Below are 18,254 nucleotides of genomic sequence, written 5' to 3' on the forward strand. Positions count from 1 at the left end.
CCCCTATTAACATAGAAACATAGATATTGACGGCAGATAAGAGCCATAGGCCCAGCAAGTCTGCCCGACCTTACCTAACAGTATAAACTTATCTAGTTCGTAGGATAGCCCTATGCTTGTCCCATGCATTTTAAAGTCCCCCACAGTGTTTGTTGCTACTACCTCTTGAGGAAGTTTATTCCATAAATCAATCACTCTTTCTGTAAAGAAGTGCTTCCTCAAATTACTCCTGAATCTACTACCCTTTAGCTTGAGCTCATGACCCCTTGTTCTTGAATTTTCCATTTTATGTAAAATACCCACAGCCTCAGTTTTACTAAACCCTTTAATGTACTTGAAAGTTGCTATCATATCACCTCTTTCCCTTCTCTCCTCTAAGCTATACATATTTAGGTCATTGAGCCTATCCTGGTAAGTTTTATTTTTTAGACCATGTACCATTTTGGTAGCCCTCCTTGCACAGATTCAAGTTTGTTAATATCCTTCTGAAGATATGGTCTCCAGAACTGCACACAATACTCAAGATGAGGCCTAACTAATGATCTATAAAGTGGCATAAGAACCTTACTATTTCTGCTGCAAATACCTCTACCAATACATCCAAGCATTCTGCTAGCCTATTGCTCCACTCCCTGACACTGCCGCCACTATAATAAACCTATTAACCCCTAAACCGCAACCCCTCCACAATGAAATATAAAAATTCATTAACCCCTATTGCTCCACTCCTTGACACTGCCGCTACTATAATAAACCTATTAACCCCTAAACTGCAACCCCTCCACAATGAAATATACTAAATTAAACTATTAACCCCTAAACCGAAAGCCCCCACATTGCAATAAACTATTTTAAACTAGTAACCCCTAAACTTTATATTAAAATTACAATTTCCCTATCTTAAATTAAATTAAAACTTACCTGTCAAATTAAAAAAAACTAAGTTTAAACTAACAATTAAACTAATATAACTATTAAACTAAAATTAAACTACTTGCCAATTAAAGAAAACTAAAATACACATTAAAAAATCCTAACACTACTCTAAAAATTACAAAGTATCTAATTACAAAAAATAACAAACACTAAATTACGAAAAATAAAAAATGAAATTTTCAAAAATAAAAAATAATTACACCTAATCTAATAGCCCTATAATATAAAAAAACCTAGCCTACAATAAACTACCAATAGCCCATTAAAGGGCTTTGTGGGGCATTCCCCCAAAGAAATCAGCTCTTTTACCTTTAAAAAACCCCAGAAAGACCACCCAACAGTAAAACTCACCACCCAACCAACCCCCCAAAATAATAAACCTAAGTCTAACAAAAACCTAAGCTACCCATTGCCCTGAAAAGGGTATTTATATTGGCATTGCCCTTAAAAGGGCATTCAGCTCTTTTGCTTGTCCTGAAAAGGACATTTAACTCTTTTAAGAAAAGCCCAAACCCTAAACTAAAAAAAAGCCCACCCAAAAAAAGTTTAAAAAATCCTAACACTAACCCCTGAAGATCCACTTACAGCTCCTGAAGTCCGGACATCCAGGCGGCGAAAGGTCTTCATCAGGCGGGGCGGTCTTCATCCATTTCTAATGTAAAGCGCACATTGCCGACACTAACTCTAAATAATTAAATAAATCTATTAACTCCTAAACCGCCGACATCACCGACACTAACTAAACCTATTAACCCCTAATCCGCACCCCCCACATCGCCAACACTAACTAAATCTATTAACCCCTAAACCGCACTTCCCTGACATTGCCGACACTAACTAAATCACTAAATAAAGCTATTAACCCCTAAACCGTCGTTCCCCAACATCACTGACACTTACTAAACCTATTAACCCCTAAACCGCCATTCCAAAACATGGATGACACAAACTAAACCTATTAATCCCTAAACCGCAGTTCCTCGACATCGCCGACATTACCTAAACCTAAACAGCACCCCCCACATCTCTAACACTAACTAAACCTGTTAAACCCTAAACCGCAGCTCCCCGACATAGCCGACACTAACTAAACCTATTAACTCCTAAACCGCCATTCCCAAACATTGCCGAATCTAACCAAACCTATTAACCCCTAAACCACTATTCCCAAACATCCCCAAAATGAACTAAACCTATTAACCCCTAAACCGCCGGCCCTCACATCGCAAGAACCTAAATAAAACTATATTAATCCCTAACCGTAACCATAAACCTAACACCCCCTAACTTTAGCATAATTAAAATAGAGCTAAATTAAAGTTACAATTATTAACTAATATTTAAAACTAAATACAAACTTACCTGTGAAATAAAACAAACATAAGCTAACTACAATATAACTACAATAGTTATATTGTAGCAAGCTGAGGTTTTACTTTTATTTCACAGTTAAGTTTGTATGTTTTTTTATTTTTATTTTTTTAATTAAACCATCACTTTTTGACAATTAGGTAATGTTACAGGCAGGTTTATACATTTGTTATATAGAAGATCATTTCTATTGTCAATGGTGGTGCCTGATCAGTTGATAAAACAGGTGATGAATTGGAACTTATAAACTTCTAAAAGTGAAAATCCAGGATTTGGGTAATGCTTGCTCACCATTTTATATATGTTACACTTTCATCTCTTATTTGAAAAAGTCTCCTCATGTTCACTGTGCTCCAAGCCCTTCTTTTATATGCCCCCTCTCGGGGGTGTCTTTCTCTCAGTCTTTCCAGGTTGGAAGTGGATAATCCTTAAACGGATCAAGGTTTTTGGGTGAGTATGAAATAAGGAATTTAAGAGGCAGAATAGTATGAGCAATAGAGGAAAGGGCAAGTCTTGAGCGAGTTGAGAAAAGGAGAGTTGAATTGAGTTAAGAAGGGCTTCTCAGGACTAATGCAATGTGAGGTGTTTGAAGTCGACAGCAGTTTGGGTTTTAGCTATCTGTCACTGTTGCATCTCTGGATGCAGATGGTGTGTTAAGGTGTGCTAACGATTCTTCCCAGTGGAACTTAGTGTCTAAGAGGAAGGTTTGTATCTTTCTTTTGCGGTAGCCATATTCCTCTAATGTAAGCAGGTCTGTAACTTTGTCTACCCACATTTTGTTTGTCTGGGTGTATTGTGTCTTCCAATTTAATGCTATTAAAGATTTGGCACCAGTTAGTCCTATTTGTAGCAAATTAAGTCTTATCTTGCACAGACATTTTGGTAGATCATTGAGTAGAACAATTTTAGGTGACAGGGAGAATTCATTCGTTAATATAGATTGAAAGTGCTTTTCTACAGCGAGCCAGAGCAGTCTTATTTTGATACAGTTCTACCACATGTGAAGGTAACTTTCTCTTTTGTCACAACTACTCCAGCATTTTGCTAGCTTCTGGGTAAAGGGGTGAGGTACCAGCGCATCAGAACCTTAAAGATTAGTTTTAGTACTTGTGGGGATGTAGATGATTTTTGGTGAGTAAGAAAACCTTTTCCCACTTGTCTTCAGTAAGGGTTGTCCCTAGATTGTCGTGCCATCTGGGTATGTATGTGGGGAGGTGTAATGTGTGATCTGCTTAAAGAAGTTTTCTGGATATCGACAAAGAGCTTTTTCTTTTTCTGTTTTAGAGCATAACCTCTCAAAAGGGGTCAGATCTCTAAGAAGATCTGATTTATATAGTGATATATGAATAAAATTTGCAAGCTGGGAATATTTCAACTGGTATATCTGCCTCCACCAACTTCAGTGAAGTTCTCTTTATCCATCAGTCCGCCATTTTGTGGAAAATCAGTGAAGGGTGTGGTGTAGCCCCATTCAGTCAATTTTTGCTGTCCGCTGTCCAAGCCCCCGATCAATTTTGCATTTGTGGGGATTGGGAAGAGATGGGATCTGGTGCCAGAAATGTGTTTTTTTCTGAGTTATGATGGTGTCCCAGGAATCAAAGATATTTTTATGTACTTCTAGCTCTGTGCATTGAGGGGGTCTGAGAATTTTCCGCACCCAACATAACGCTCCAACAGCAGGAACTTTAAGTATGTGGGGGTCCAAGGATACCCAAGCTTTAGTTTCTCGGGATCTATGCCAGTCCAGAACTCTTTGAAGGGTCAGTGTGATAGTATTATAGCCTGCTATGCAGGGGAGACCCAGACCACCATTCATGGATGATCTGTACATGTTGTCTCTACAAATCATAGGTTTACTCTTTCCCCAAATAAATAAATTGATGTGTTTTTGCAGCTGTGTAATGAACCATTTGGGAAGGGGGATGGGAAGTTCTTGGAACAGGTATTAGATCCTAGGCAAGGTGGTCATTTATATACATTGTGCACACCCCCACCAAGAAATTGAATTTGCTGCCCAAATGCCCAAATGCACAGGTCTTGTTGTATCACACATAAAAGTTTGAGATAGTTATCATCAAATAGATGTGAGCTTGTGGGCGAAAGATGAATACCCAGGTATTTGATTGATTTATTTTGTAGGTTTAGGGGACATATGGATGAAATTAACTGGAATGTATTTTGTGGTAGGAAGATGTTTAAGATGTTTCTGATTTTTGTGTATTAACTGTGAAATTTAAAAAAAAAAATTAAAGTGCCAATAACCGTAAATAACACATTATCTGCATAAATTGCAATTTTGAAGTCATGTGGACCTATTTTGATGCCCTTTATCTTATGATGTTGACATGTGCTGCAAGGACCTCCATTGAAAGGATAAAAGTATTGGGGATAAGGGACATCCCTGCCTTGTACCGTTCTGAATGTCGAATGAATTAGAGAGCATTCTAGTGGCTTTGACCTTGGCTGTCGGGTGTTTGTATAAGCTAAACATATGTGTAATCATTTTGGGGCCAAATCCCAGGGATTTTAGTGCTTTTTGTAAAAACGTTCAATGTATTCGATCAAACTCCTTCTGCGCATTGGTTACATGAAGGGTTGACAGTATGTTATTGTGTTTCGCGTATGATATTAATGTCAGGGCTCTAATGGTGTTGTCTCTCACTTCCCTGCCTGCGACAAAACCTACTTAGTCTGTATGTATAAGATTCTGTACTACACTGTTGATTCTTTTAGCTAAAATCTTGCCCAGGATCTTAATATCCATGTTCAGGAGGGATATGGGTCGATAACTGCTGGTATCTGTGGGAGGTTTGATCGGTTTGGGGATAACGGATATGTGTGCTGTTAACATTTCTCAGGGAAGGGTGTGATTCTCATCTAGTGTGTGAAATAGTTTTAGCAGGTGTGGGGCTAGTATGTTTTTAAATGATTTTTAATACGCATTCGAAAAGCTATCTGGGCTGGGGCTCTTCCCAGTAGGCAGATCTTGTTTTGCAGAAAGTACTTCTGGTAGGATTATTGGGGTTTCTAGGTTGTTTCTCTTTAAGGGGTGTAATTGGAGTAATGTAGTATGGTAGGTGTTCAGGGAACTCGTTCAAATCTAGGTTGTAAATTTTGGAGTAATATGTGCTGAAGTGATTTGCTATACCTTTAATGTCATGTATGGTCTGCTTGTCTGCTGTTATTTGTTTTTGTATTTGGGATTTGAGGATTTGGGCTCTCAATAGTTTAACCAACATATGGCCTGCTCTATTGCCTTCATAAAAATAGGTTTTCTTAATGCAGAGAGCCTTCCTTTGGGCTTCTTTGGCCAATATCATGTTGAATTCTTGCCTAATGTCGGTTAGTTGTTTGAATGTGGTTTGATATGTTGGTGAAATTTTATGTCAAAGCTCCAGTTGTCCCATCTGTGTTGTTAAAAACTCTATGGTATGATTATATGTTTTCTTTCTGTAAGCTGTGTGCTTGATACATTCACCCCTAATCACTGCTTTGTGAGCTTACCAGACAGTACCAGGGAGAGTGTCTAGAGTGGTGTTAATGTGGAAGTATTTAATTAATAATTTAGTGATCGCCTCAATAGTGGGCGAGTAGTGAAGCAGGGTGTCATCCATTCTCTAGATGAATGGAGGTACTGGGTTATCTGGCCATTGTAGTTGTATATATGTCAGCGAGTGGTCTGACCAAGCGGTTGGTTAAATGTCTGAGTCTTTGAAAATTGAAAAGTGATTTCTGTTGATCATGATGTAATCGAGGTGGGTATACACCAAACAGGGGTGGGAGAAAAAGGTGTAATTATGTTGTGTTGGGTTTTGAACTCACCAGGCATCAATCAAACCTAGTTTTTCTAAACAGTTGAGTGCAGTATTGGGTGGTCTAGTTTGTGCTAATGGGTTGCCTGAGGAGGCGTCTAGAGTCGGGTCTATGGTTGACATCCAGGTCTCCCCCTAAGATCAGCATCCCTGTTTTTTGTTCTGAAACTTGCTTTAGAAGACGTTGAAAGAATTTGTGTCTGTCACTGTTGGGGGCATATACGTTAACTACAGTTACCAGTCTGTGAAATAAGAGTCCCATTAGTATCAAGATTCTTCCCTCAGTGTCTGTCACTTTAATTTGCATTTGGAAGTGGATATGTTTGTGTAGTAGGATGCCTACTCCATTTTTCTTGACCTTGTAAAGTCTCTGGAAGTGAGCCTTAGTTTTGCTTCCGCTAAAAAGTGGGTTTCCTGTAAAAATACAATATAATCCTCATATTAAGCTAGACAACAACGTGCTATGGAGCGTTTTGTGGGTGAGTTGAGCCCCTTAGTATTTTGGGACACTATTGTGATTGTCGGACTAGCCATGTGTGAAAAAGGGAGAAGGTGTATAGCTTGTGTGACAAAGGTCTTACCCATTTCAGATGTTGGGGTTGCTGTACTGGAAGCCCTTTTTGAGAGATCAGGATAGAAGAAGGAAGACAGTAAAGAACATGGTGGAGTATTAAACTCTTCATGAATGTACTAGGGCGGGCGAGCACAAAAACAAAATTAATATTAAATGAAACAAAATAATAATTCAATATACAGTTGTTCAAACAATATGCAATATGGCAATTACCCATGGGTAAATGGGGGATGGTGGAAAAAGGGGGGATCAGGCAGTTCAATTGCCAAACCACTCCTGATGGGATGTTTTATATTAGGGAGGGGGGGCAATGGGGAAAAGAAAAAGTGTCATTGCTAAGGTTTATTCGGGAAGCTGGAATCTAGTATGGTTAGATACCGGTCCATCTCATGGTACCCTGTTTGTGCAAAAAGCACCAGTGTCTGAGGTGGGGTCCACATCTGTACCCGCAGTATTTGGGGCAGCGGCCAGTGTGTTTCTTCTTTTTTTTTTAGCATTCTGGTCCATTCGGGTTGCTGAGGTCTGGGTGGTGGTTTCCACTGCGAGTGGTTATCTTTGGTGCTTTCCAAGAGTGAAGGTAGAGATGGCTGGGCGATGTTAAATTTGTTTGCAGAATAGCTCCAGGTCTTCAGGATCTTTGTAGGAATTTTTTTTATCATCTTTGTGACTTTGATGGTGAATAGGAAACCCCTGATATACAGGAACAGTCCAGCACAACAGACCACTGCACGCCCACTGTGGAATTCAATTATTTATTGAGCACAAACGTAACAAAGTAGCAACATTTTGAGAGTAAACCACCCTTAATCATGCAATTCAGAACACTGATACAAAGTGAATTTATATACCCTACCGCCACAAGAGGGCAGTAATGAGTATTAACAAAGTTAACCATTTCATATACTCAACACTAAGTAATCCTTAAAACAGTGTTAGATGAACTTAACATAAAGCAGAAGCATATGTAGATATTTTTTATAAATATAAATGAAAAAAATATAAAATAATAAAGCTATACTCTAATAAGTTCACATATCCAAAAAGTTTAAACATCTACAATATGAAATATTACCAGCAAGAACAGGGGAAAAAAACAAAATATCCAAAAATATACCAATTAATATAAATATATCAACAGGAATATACATTTATGTTCTTATAAAAATACAGAGAGATCCCAATCCCTATTCATACCATCAGGCTCTATAGTGCCTAATTCATAGATCCAAAAACATTCCCTTTGTTTCAATAATAAATTTCTGTCACCACCCCTCCTTGGTCTAGGGACAAATTCAATGATCTGGAAACGTAGCTGATTAACAGCATGTCCCATTTCTGAGAAATGACATGAGACAGGAGCAAGTACATTGTTGTTTCTAACAGAGCTCTTGTGTTCAATAATTCTGTCCCTGATGGAGTGAGTGGTCTCGCCCACATAGCCATGCCCACAAGGGCATTTAACAAGATATACCACATATTGAGTATTGCAAGTATGGAACCCATTAATTTTATACCTTTTACCAGATTTTGGATGAGAAAAGGATGACCCTTTGGTCATATTTCCACAACAGGAACAGCCAAGACAGGGAAAACAACAATTGTTTTAACAGTTAAATATCTTTGCTTATCAAGCACATTTGTAGGCCCAATATCTGATCTTATTATCCTTTGATGGATATTAACCCCTCTTTTAAAGGCTGGCGTAGGTATATCAGCAAATTCTAATATGTTAGGATTACATTGTTTTAAAATACCCCAATGTTTTTTAATGATATTTTGTATTAAGTGGCTTTGAGAGTTAAACTCAGAGACAAAGACCTTCCGCTGACTCTTGGACTTTTTGTCCCTTTTGGAGCCAAAAAGGCTCTCTCTAGGAAGGTGTGATATAACATCCATTTCTTTTTCAATTAGAGTCTCTGGATAGTCTCTCTCAATGAAGCAATCCCAAATTTCTCTCAATCTGAGATCAAAAAGATCTTCATCAGTGACAATACGTCGAACTCTCAATAGCTGACTTCTTGGTAAAGCTTTCAAAAGGGATAATAGATGGGCACTGTCAAAGTGCAATAGGCTATTTCGATCTGTAGGCTTCTTAAACAAATATACCTTAATGGAATCACCAAACTTGATAATTTTGGTATCTAAAAACACCAACTCCTCTTCACTATAAGTGAGAGTAAATTTTAAATGAGTAGTGGATCTGTTTAGATCATTAACAAAAGAAACAAGGGTTCCAATGTCGCCAAGCCAATTACCAAAGATATCATCGATGTAGCGCCACCAACAGGCGCCACATCGAATGAAGTCCAAATTAGAAAAGACAAACTTTTCTTCAAACATGTTCATTAGTAAGTTAGCATAATTGGGGGCGATGTTGGAACCCATAGCAGTACCTTGTATCTGTAAATAATATACATCCTGAAATAAAAAATAATTATAATACAGAACAAATTCCAATAATAAAACAAGGAACTCAACCTGTAGAGGATTCCTAGGTTTTTGAGGTGGAGAGTAAGATAACACGCATCTTTGCATTTTGCCAATTTTATGGGACAGAGGTCTGTGTAGATCTGTATAGAATCTTCTCTGAAGGTGATGGGAGATGTTTTCCTGGCTGTTTGCAGGATCTTCTCTTTGTCTGTAAATTTGTGGCTGCAGAGAATGATGTCTCTGGGGGAGCTGAGGATGGCGGCTTAGCTCTCAGTGCTCTATGTGCTCTGTCTAACACAATGATTTCATCTTTACTAAGTTCTAGTAGGTATTTGAGCAAATTCCATAGGTAAGAGGGTATTTGAGCGGGGTGGATCTTCTCAGGAACCCCCTGACCCTCTGGTGTCCTCTATTATCTAGATCTTCTACCTGGGATTGTAGTTGGAGTATTGTGGTATTCTGCTGTTGCAGGGCCTGGGTCATGTAGTCTGAGGTTTTGGAGGTTTTCTCTTCTAGTTGAAGTACTCTGTGGCCTAAGGCATTGATGTCTCTTTTACTTCTACCAAACCATTTTTGATTGCTTTGCTAATTTGTGTCATAAAAGTCATCTTTGGTGGGAAGAGAGTTAAGGTCACCTTTGGTGATTGGAATAGGGTCTCCTGATGTTGTTTGAGTGATGCTCTCTCTGTTGTCAGCAGACTCTAACAGTGGAGTGTCTGTATCTGCAGTGTTCATGCTGTCAAAGGGCTTAAAGAATACATTCAAGTTCCCTCCACCTGGAGTTGTGGGCTTTGTGGATTTTTCTGACCTAGCTTGTTTCTTTGCAGCCATCTTGAGGTATTAAGATAATGGTCAGTTATGATGGTGGATCCGTATAAATTTAGCTTAATAGTGGGTGCTTCTAAATGCACTATGCTTGTAAACTCTTTAGTTGTTGCCCCCAATTTATATCAGAAAAAGGTGATTATGCCTTACTTTATGCTGGCTTGATTGGCTTACTGTGGGGCCATCTTGTTTTATAAAGCACAATGAAGCATGTATTGTGCGCTTGGTGTAGTGGGAGATGACGCAATATAAGTTATCAGCTGCATCCACTATATCAGTCGCAGCTTGCCTGGGGAAAGTGTAGGGACTTATTAGGCCTTACCTCTTTGCCATCTAGTTGGACTGGCATATGGCTCCTTTTCGTTCCGCAGGCCAGTGAGCTGGTTGTGATTATGGTCAGCCATCACTCTGAAACAGCAAGCCCAATGTGAGCTGTATGCCTGGTCAGTGCATGCGCTTTAGAAAATGTGCAGTTTACGGCTTGGTGTGATGTTGGTTAGGCTGTGATCCGTTATTCCGGCTTTCAAGTGGCTTTCACCGCTCCTTAGATCATTCACGGTTTCCCCACTGCCTCCTTAGGAGTTTAGGGCATGTTGTTGTACCCTTTTAAGTTGGATTTTATGCAAATTCCCTAAGTAGACTGGCCCATCAGGGTGGATTGTGACGGAGCTTTACACAAATGCGGCCATATTCGGTTCTGCCCCACCTAAATTTACCATTTTAATACATTGTAATGCTCCTTATTTTTAAGTAAATCATACGCAGCTAGGCACTTGTGTGTCCAGCTGAGGCACAGTAGCGAGCTTCAAGTATATTCAATAGGATGTGTGATACAGTGTCTAATTGGCTGTGCCGCCAGCCTTGTCACTACTAATAGAAAAAGCAGTACTGCGATGGAAGGACAACTGTTTGAAGATTAGGAGAATTATGATAAAAAAATGGTACAAATGGCTCAATGTACGAAGCAGCTGGTCTGGAGCCTTTGCAGGTTCACGTATGTCAGCCTGCTTCAAGCAATGTAAGAAGCAGCGGTCATTATACCACTTCTTCTTACACTCTTCTCCACCTCTGAGGTGGTGAAGAGCAATTCAGATTATTATAGCCTATGGTGAATAAAGAATCTTGATTTTATTAAAGACAGGAGGCGAATATTTTGCATCAAATCTTTGCTGAATCCAAACAGCAGCAAAGAAAAAATACAGAGAAAAAAATAATAACATAGTAACAATACTGCACCAATCAGCACACAGCAGCCTAATAAACTGTAATGAACAAGTCCAGCACTTCCTCTTTTCTTTGATCATAATAATATCCATCCTAGACCAAAATGGAACAGCGATACCCAGGAAAGGAGAAACAACAGATGACCTGGTCGTAGATAAGGGAGAACATAAAATCCAAGGAGTCACTGAAAAGAGAAAAAACGCAAAGTAACAACAATCCCAGAAATCGAAAATGAATAACAATAACATAATTTAGCTGAAATTTCCAGAAAACAAAATCTTATTAATATATAATGGGAGGGAAAAGAAGGGGGGGGGGGAATATTTGCCTCCTGTCTTTTAAAAAATCAAGATTATTTATTCACCATAGGCTATAATAATCTGAATTTTATGGCAAGACAGGAGGCTTCATATTTTGCATTTTTAAAGCACTTATTTAAAATAAAAAAAATTAACAATTTCTAAAATTTGTCAGAGTCGAAGCTCTGATGTCCCTCTTGAAAACACTGGGGAAGGAGGGTTCTTTAAACCTCATTTTACCTCTGGGGAGGAGGTTATATCACCCCTATGTGAAAGCCCAGAGAAGGGGCTAACAGCCTTCCTTCGAGCTGGAGTTATGCCTCTATGTGAGACTGGGAGATATAGGGTCTTTCCAAACCAATTGGGAGGATAAAAGAGACTCTGATATTGAGCTACAGAGTTTAGAGCAAGTCTCATAGGAATTAAGGTATACCTCTGAAAAGGTCTTAAGGATGATTTAATACGTCGGCCATGGCTGATACAAACTTCTAAAGGCAAAAAACTACTTATAAGAAGGAAGAGGATAGAAAAGAGAAATACACAAGGAAAATACATTTTCAAAGGAAGAATAAAACTAGGAAAGTAAAGGAAATAAAATCACAATGAGAAACCAGTGTCGCGCTGAGCAGCGGGTCGCATGACCAACCGGAGCGAGTCACTGGTTAGTCACGCATCCGCATGGACTCTCAGCACAGCATTGGCCGGAGGAGATAGACAAAATACATTAAAGAGATAGCATAGCCAAGACCAATATAATATTCACCTTCGACTAGACTATCCCTCCAAGGGAAATCATAAGTAAAAGGATTAGAGGAGTACTAAGAAAGAAGCTGGTTAGTACAGAACATATTAAACAATACTCCTAAGTGAGATGCCCAGGAGAGGGGCGTGAGGCCTTCCAAAGCCGCTTAAGGATGAAAGTGACACCGATACTGGGCTGAAAGAGACTGAAGCATGGGAGACAGTTCTGGAGTGTGTTAAGAGGGTTTTTGATCCACTTCAAAAGAGGGGGAAAGGATTTACTTATGGGGTGACAGCAAAGGTCAAAAAATGTAAGCAAAAACTCCTCTTCTGAAGAAAGAAGAGTTTAACAGGCTAAAATTTGAATTTCGAATAGCCTAAACGCAGGCTAAATAAAGTTATATTTAATAGAGCCTTAATACAGGCTTAAAATAGTTACAGAATATAGCCTTAATAGGCTTAATAGATGAATTAAGATCCTTTTTTTTAATTATTATTATCGGATATTTGGCGAGCGCCAACAGATACTGCTGTGCAAATTAATACAGGCTTAATACAGCTATATTTAAAATAGCCTAAAACAGGCTTAAAATATAGTTATATAGAAAAGCCTAAGAATGGTATATATATAATTTGAAAAACCTAATACAGACTATTATATCATATAGCTTAAAGGGACACTGAACTCAAAAAACAAAGTTCGAAAAATAGATAAAAAGTTTAAAAATAAGACACTTATTAATGTCACATACTTTGTAATAACATACGCCTAGATTTAGAGTTCTGCGTTAGCCGTCCAAACCAGAGTTAGGGGGTCCTACCGCTGGTTTTGGCGGCCCGCTGGTATTTAGAGTCAGTCAGGAAAGGGTCTAACGCTCACTTTCCAGCCGCGTCTTTTCCATACCGCAGATCCCCTTACGGCAATTGCGTATCCTATCTTTTCAATGGGATCTTCCTAACGCCGGTATTTAGAGTCTTGGCTGAAGGGAGCGTTAGAACGCTAACAACAAAACTCCAGCCGCAGAAAAAAGTCAGGAGTTAAGAGCTTTCTGGGATAACACTGGTTCATAAAGCTCGTAACTACTGTGCTCTAAAGTACACTAACACCCATAAGCTACCTATGTACCCCTAAACCGAGGTCCCCCCACATCGCCGCCACTATAATTACATTTTTTAACCCCTAATCTGCCGCCGCACACCGCCGCTACCTACATTATCCCTATGTACCCCTAATCTGCTGCCCCTAACATCGCCAACATCTACATAATATTTATTAAACCCTAATCTGCCCCCCCCATCGTCATCGCTTTTTAACCCCTAATCTGCCGACCGGACCTCGCCGCCACTATAATAAATGTATTAACCCCTAAACCGCCTCACTCCCGCCTCAAAAACCCTATAATAAATAGTATTAACCCCTAATCTGCCCTCCCTAACATCGCTGACACCTAACTTCAAGTATTAACCCCTAATCTGCCGACCGGACCTCACCGCTACTATAATAAATGTATTAACCCCTAAAGCTAAGTCTAAACCTAACCCTAACCCTAACACCCCCCTAAGTTAAATATAATTTAAATCTAACAAAATAAAATAAATCTTATTAAATAAATTGTTCCTATTTAAAGCTAAATACTTACCTTAAAATAAACCCTAATATAGCTACAATATAAATAATAATTACATTGTAGCTATTTTAGGATTAATATTTATTTTACAGGCAACTTTATATTTATTTTAACCAGGTACAATAGCTATTAAATAGTTAATAACTATTTAATAGCTACCTAGTTAAAATAATTACAAAATTACCAGTAAAATAAATCCTAACCTAAGTTACAATTAAACCTAACACTACACGATCAATAAATTAATTAACTAAACTATTTACAATTATCTATAATTAAATCAACTAAACTAAATTACAAAAAAAAACTAAATTACAAAAAAAAAAAAAACACTAAATTACAAAAAATAAAAAAAGATTACAAGAATTTTAAACTAAAGCCCCCCAAAATAAAAAATGCCCTACCCTATTCTAAAATAAAAAGTTTACAGCTCTTTTACCCAAACCCCCTTTAAAAAACCTAACACTAAGCCCCTGAAGATCTCCCTACCTTATCTTCACCACGCCGGGTATCACCGATCCGTCCAGAAGAGGCTCCGAAGTCTTCATCCTATCCGGCAAGAAGAGGTCAACAAGAGGGTCCGAAGTCTTCATCCTATCCGGCAAGAAGAGGAGATCCAGACCGGCAAACATCTTCATCCAAGCAGCATCTTCTATCTTCATCCATCCGACGAGGAGCGTTAGGTTTTTAAAGGAGGTTTGGGTTAGATTAGGGGTATGTGGGTGGTGGGTTGTAATGTTGGGGGGGGTATTGTATGTTTTTTTTACAGGCAAAAGAGCTGTTTTCTTTGGGGCATGCCCCTCAAAAGGCCCTTTAAAGGGCTGGTAAGGTAAAAGCTTAAGCTGTAAACTTTTTTATTTTAGAATAGGGTAGGGAATTTTTTTATTTTGGGGGGCTTTGTTATTTTTTTAGGGGGCTTAGAGTAGGTGTAATTAGTTTTAAATTCTTGTAATCTTTTTTTTTTGTAATTTAGTGTTTGTTTGTTTTTGTAATTTAGTGTTTGTTTGTTTTTTAATTTAGTGTTTGTTTTTTTTGTAATTTAGTTGATTTAATTGTAGATAATTGTAGGTAGTTTATTTAATTAATTTATTGATAGTGTAGTGTTAGGCTTAATTGTAACTTAGGTTAGGATTTATTTTACTGGTAATTTTGTAATTATTTTAACTAGGTAGCTATTAAATAGTTATTAACTATTTAATAGCTATTGTACCTGGTTAAAATAAATACAAAGTTGCCTGTAAAATAAATATTAATCCTAAAATAGCTACAATGTAATTATTATTTATATTGTAGATATATTAGGGTTTATTTTACAGGTAAGTATTTAGCTTTAAATAGGAATAATTTATTTAATAAGATTTATTTTATTTCATTAGATTTAAATTATATTTAACTTAGGGGGGTGTTAGGGTTAGGGTTAGACTTAGCTTTAGGGGTTAATACATTTATTATAGTAGCGGTGAGGTCCAGTCGGCAGATTAGGGGTTAATACTTGAAGTTAGGTGTCAGCGATGTTAGGGAGGGCAGATTAGGGGTTAATACTATTTATTATAGGGTTTTTGAGGCGGGAGTGAGGCTGTTTAGGGGTTAATACATTTATTATAGTGGCGGCGAGGTTCGGTCGGAAGATTAGGGGTTAATAATTGTAGGTAGGTAGCGGCGACATTGCGGGGGCAGATTAGGGGTTAATAAATATAATATAGGGGTCGGCGATGATAGGGGCAGCAGATTAGGGGTACATAGCTATAATGTAGATTGCGGTGGTGTACGGAGCGGCAGATTAGGGGTTAATATTAATATGCAGGTGTCAGCGATAGAGGGGACGGCAGATTAGGGGTTAATAAGTGTAAGGTTAGGGGTGTTTAGACTCGGGGTTCATGTTAGGGTGTTAGGTGCAGACTTAGGAAGTGTTTCCCAATAGGAAACAATGGGGCTGCGTTAGTAGCTGAACGCTGCTTTTTTGCAGGTGTTAGGTTTTTTTTTCAGCTCAAACTGCCCCATTGTTTCCTATGGGGGAATCGTGCACGAGCACGTTTTTGAAGCTGGCTGCGTCCGTAAGAAACGCTGGTATTGAGAGTTGCAGTGGCGGTTAATATGCCTATACGCTGCCTTTTTGGAGCCTAACGCAGCCCTTCAGAGAACTCTAAATACCAGCGTTGTTTAAAAGGTGCGGGGGAAAAAAAACACGCGTAGCTAATGCACCCCTTCTAACGCAAAACTCTAAATCTAGGCGTTACTGTTTGCCTGCAATTGATTCACAAAGTAATCCTAATTTCCAAACCCTCTCCGGGGGGTACCTGATCATCTAGCCCTATCCTGCATGAGAACCCAGGTACCAATATAGCTGACATTATCCGTGATGGGCCTGCGCAAGCTTCTGACACGTCAGAGAATACGTCACTTTGTGTTTCTCTGTATTGAAATTGCAGAGCGGGTGACGGAGCTGCGCTAATAAGGTGAGTGCTGTTTGCATATAGAATCTCCCTAGCATTAATGAGCAACTTATCATTGTGTGGGCATAAGATAGAAATAACTTTTTATAGCTTGGATCAGATTGCGCATGCGCGAGATGCCGGCTAAACGTTTTAATTAGATTCATAAAAGCTGAATATTATTGGTTGAATATATAGACGATTGTACAGCCCATATTTGTGGGCTGTCTTAGCCTATGTCATTAGAAGATTTTAAAACAAAATTTTATATATATTAGAAGGATCGTTTAAAACTGCAAGTAGGTGTAAATTATTTCTTTGAACATTATAACCCAATTTATATAATTGTTAAATATGACAAGAATAAAACCACAGTAATCCTTTAATACAGGCCAAAATACTAAAAAACAAAATAACCTAATACCGGTTAAAATACTCATATTTAATAAACCTTAATGGGACAGTCTCGTCAAAATTAAACTTTCATAATTCAGAGAGGGCATCACATTTTGAACAACTTTCCAATTGACTTAATCATTACATTTGCTTTGTTCCCTTGGTGGTATTTTGAAAAGCTAAACCTAGGTAGGCTCAAACTGATTTCTAAACCGTTGAAAAACCACCTCTTAGCTCAGAGCATTTTGAAAGTTTTTTTATTTTCACAGTTAGACAGTACTAGTTCATGTGTGTCATATGGATAACATTGTGCTCACTCCCATAGAGTTATTTTGGAGTCTGCACTAATTGGCTAAACTGCATGTCTGTCAAAAGCACTGAGATAAGGGGGCAGTCTGCAGAGGCCCAGATACAAGGTAATCACAGAGGTAAAACATATATTAATATAACTATGTTGGTTATGCAAACCTGGGGAATGGGTAATAAAGGGATTGTCTATCATTTTAAACAATAAAAAATCTGGTGTAGACTGTCCCTTTAATAAGGGTTCATTATATAATATAGCCTAATATACTTATATTCAAAGTATCCTAATACAAGCTTATTATACAATGAAGCCTCAATTAAGCAGATCTACTATATTCAGGAAAACCTTTATACCGGCTTATATCTAATAAAGCCATAATACCAGCTAAAATACTATATAAATATAGCCTAAAATATATAGCCTGAAAACAGGCCAAAGAACTTATAATATAGGCTCATATTGGCTAAAAAACTAAAATACAGCCCTAATATAGGATTATATATATAGCCTAATACAGGATAATCTCCTTATATTCAATAAAACTGCAGCAGCTGAATGTATATATATTATGGAAAATTTGTATGGAATTTAAAACTGCGCTCTGATAGAGATGTTTTAAGAGCAATTTAGAAGTAAGAGCCTGTGCAATACAAGCTTCCAAAATTAAGCCAAATATATTTGCATAAAAAATAATGACAAGTGGCATTAATTTCTGGACGTATATTACTATTTAAGTAAAACAAGTTCCTATAGTATTATTCTATGAGGACTCCACAGACTCGAAACCAAGCCAAAAGAAACTTACAGACTCCAAACCAAGTTTTAAGAGACAAAATACACATGAATATATACATACATATGTATACATAAAAACATGTACATATAAACACCTAGACGTGTATACACACACACACATATATTCACCTACCCATGCATACATAAAAACGTATAGGAACACACGTACACATAAATATGTATATATACACACACACACGCACACACAAATATACCTACATATGCCTACATAAAAATGTGCATAGGTACATCTAGACACAAAGACCTGTATATATATATACTGTACACACACACACACACAAATATTCACCTACATACAGATTCCTGCAGGCTTTTAAAAGGTTAATAGTGGATCCTTAGATCAGCATCTGAGTCTATAATATTTTACAGTCTATAACAAGAAATACTTTTTAATTCTGTCAGACCCAGAGGGCCATCAAACCTGGGTCTAACAAGTGAAAGGGCTTAGATTAAAACAGTCTAA

The sequence above is a fragment of the Bombina bombina genome, chromosome 4 (genome assembly GCF_027579735.1).
Source record: "Bombina bombina isolate aBomBom1 chromosome 4, aBomBom1.pri, whole genome shotgun sequence".
Classification (NCBI taxonomy): Eukaryota; Metazoa; Chordata; class Amphibia; order Anura; family Bombinatoridae; genus Bombina; species Bombina bombina.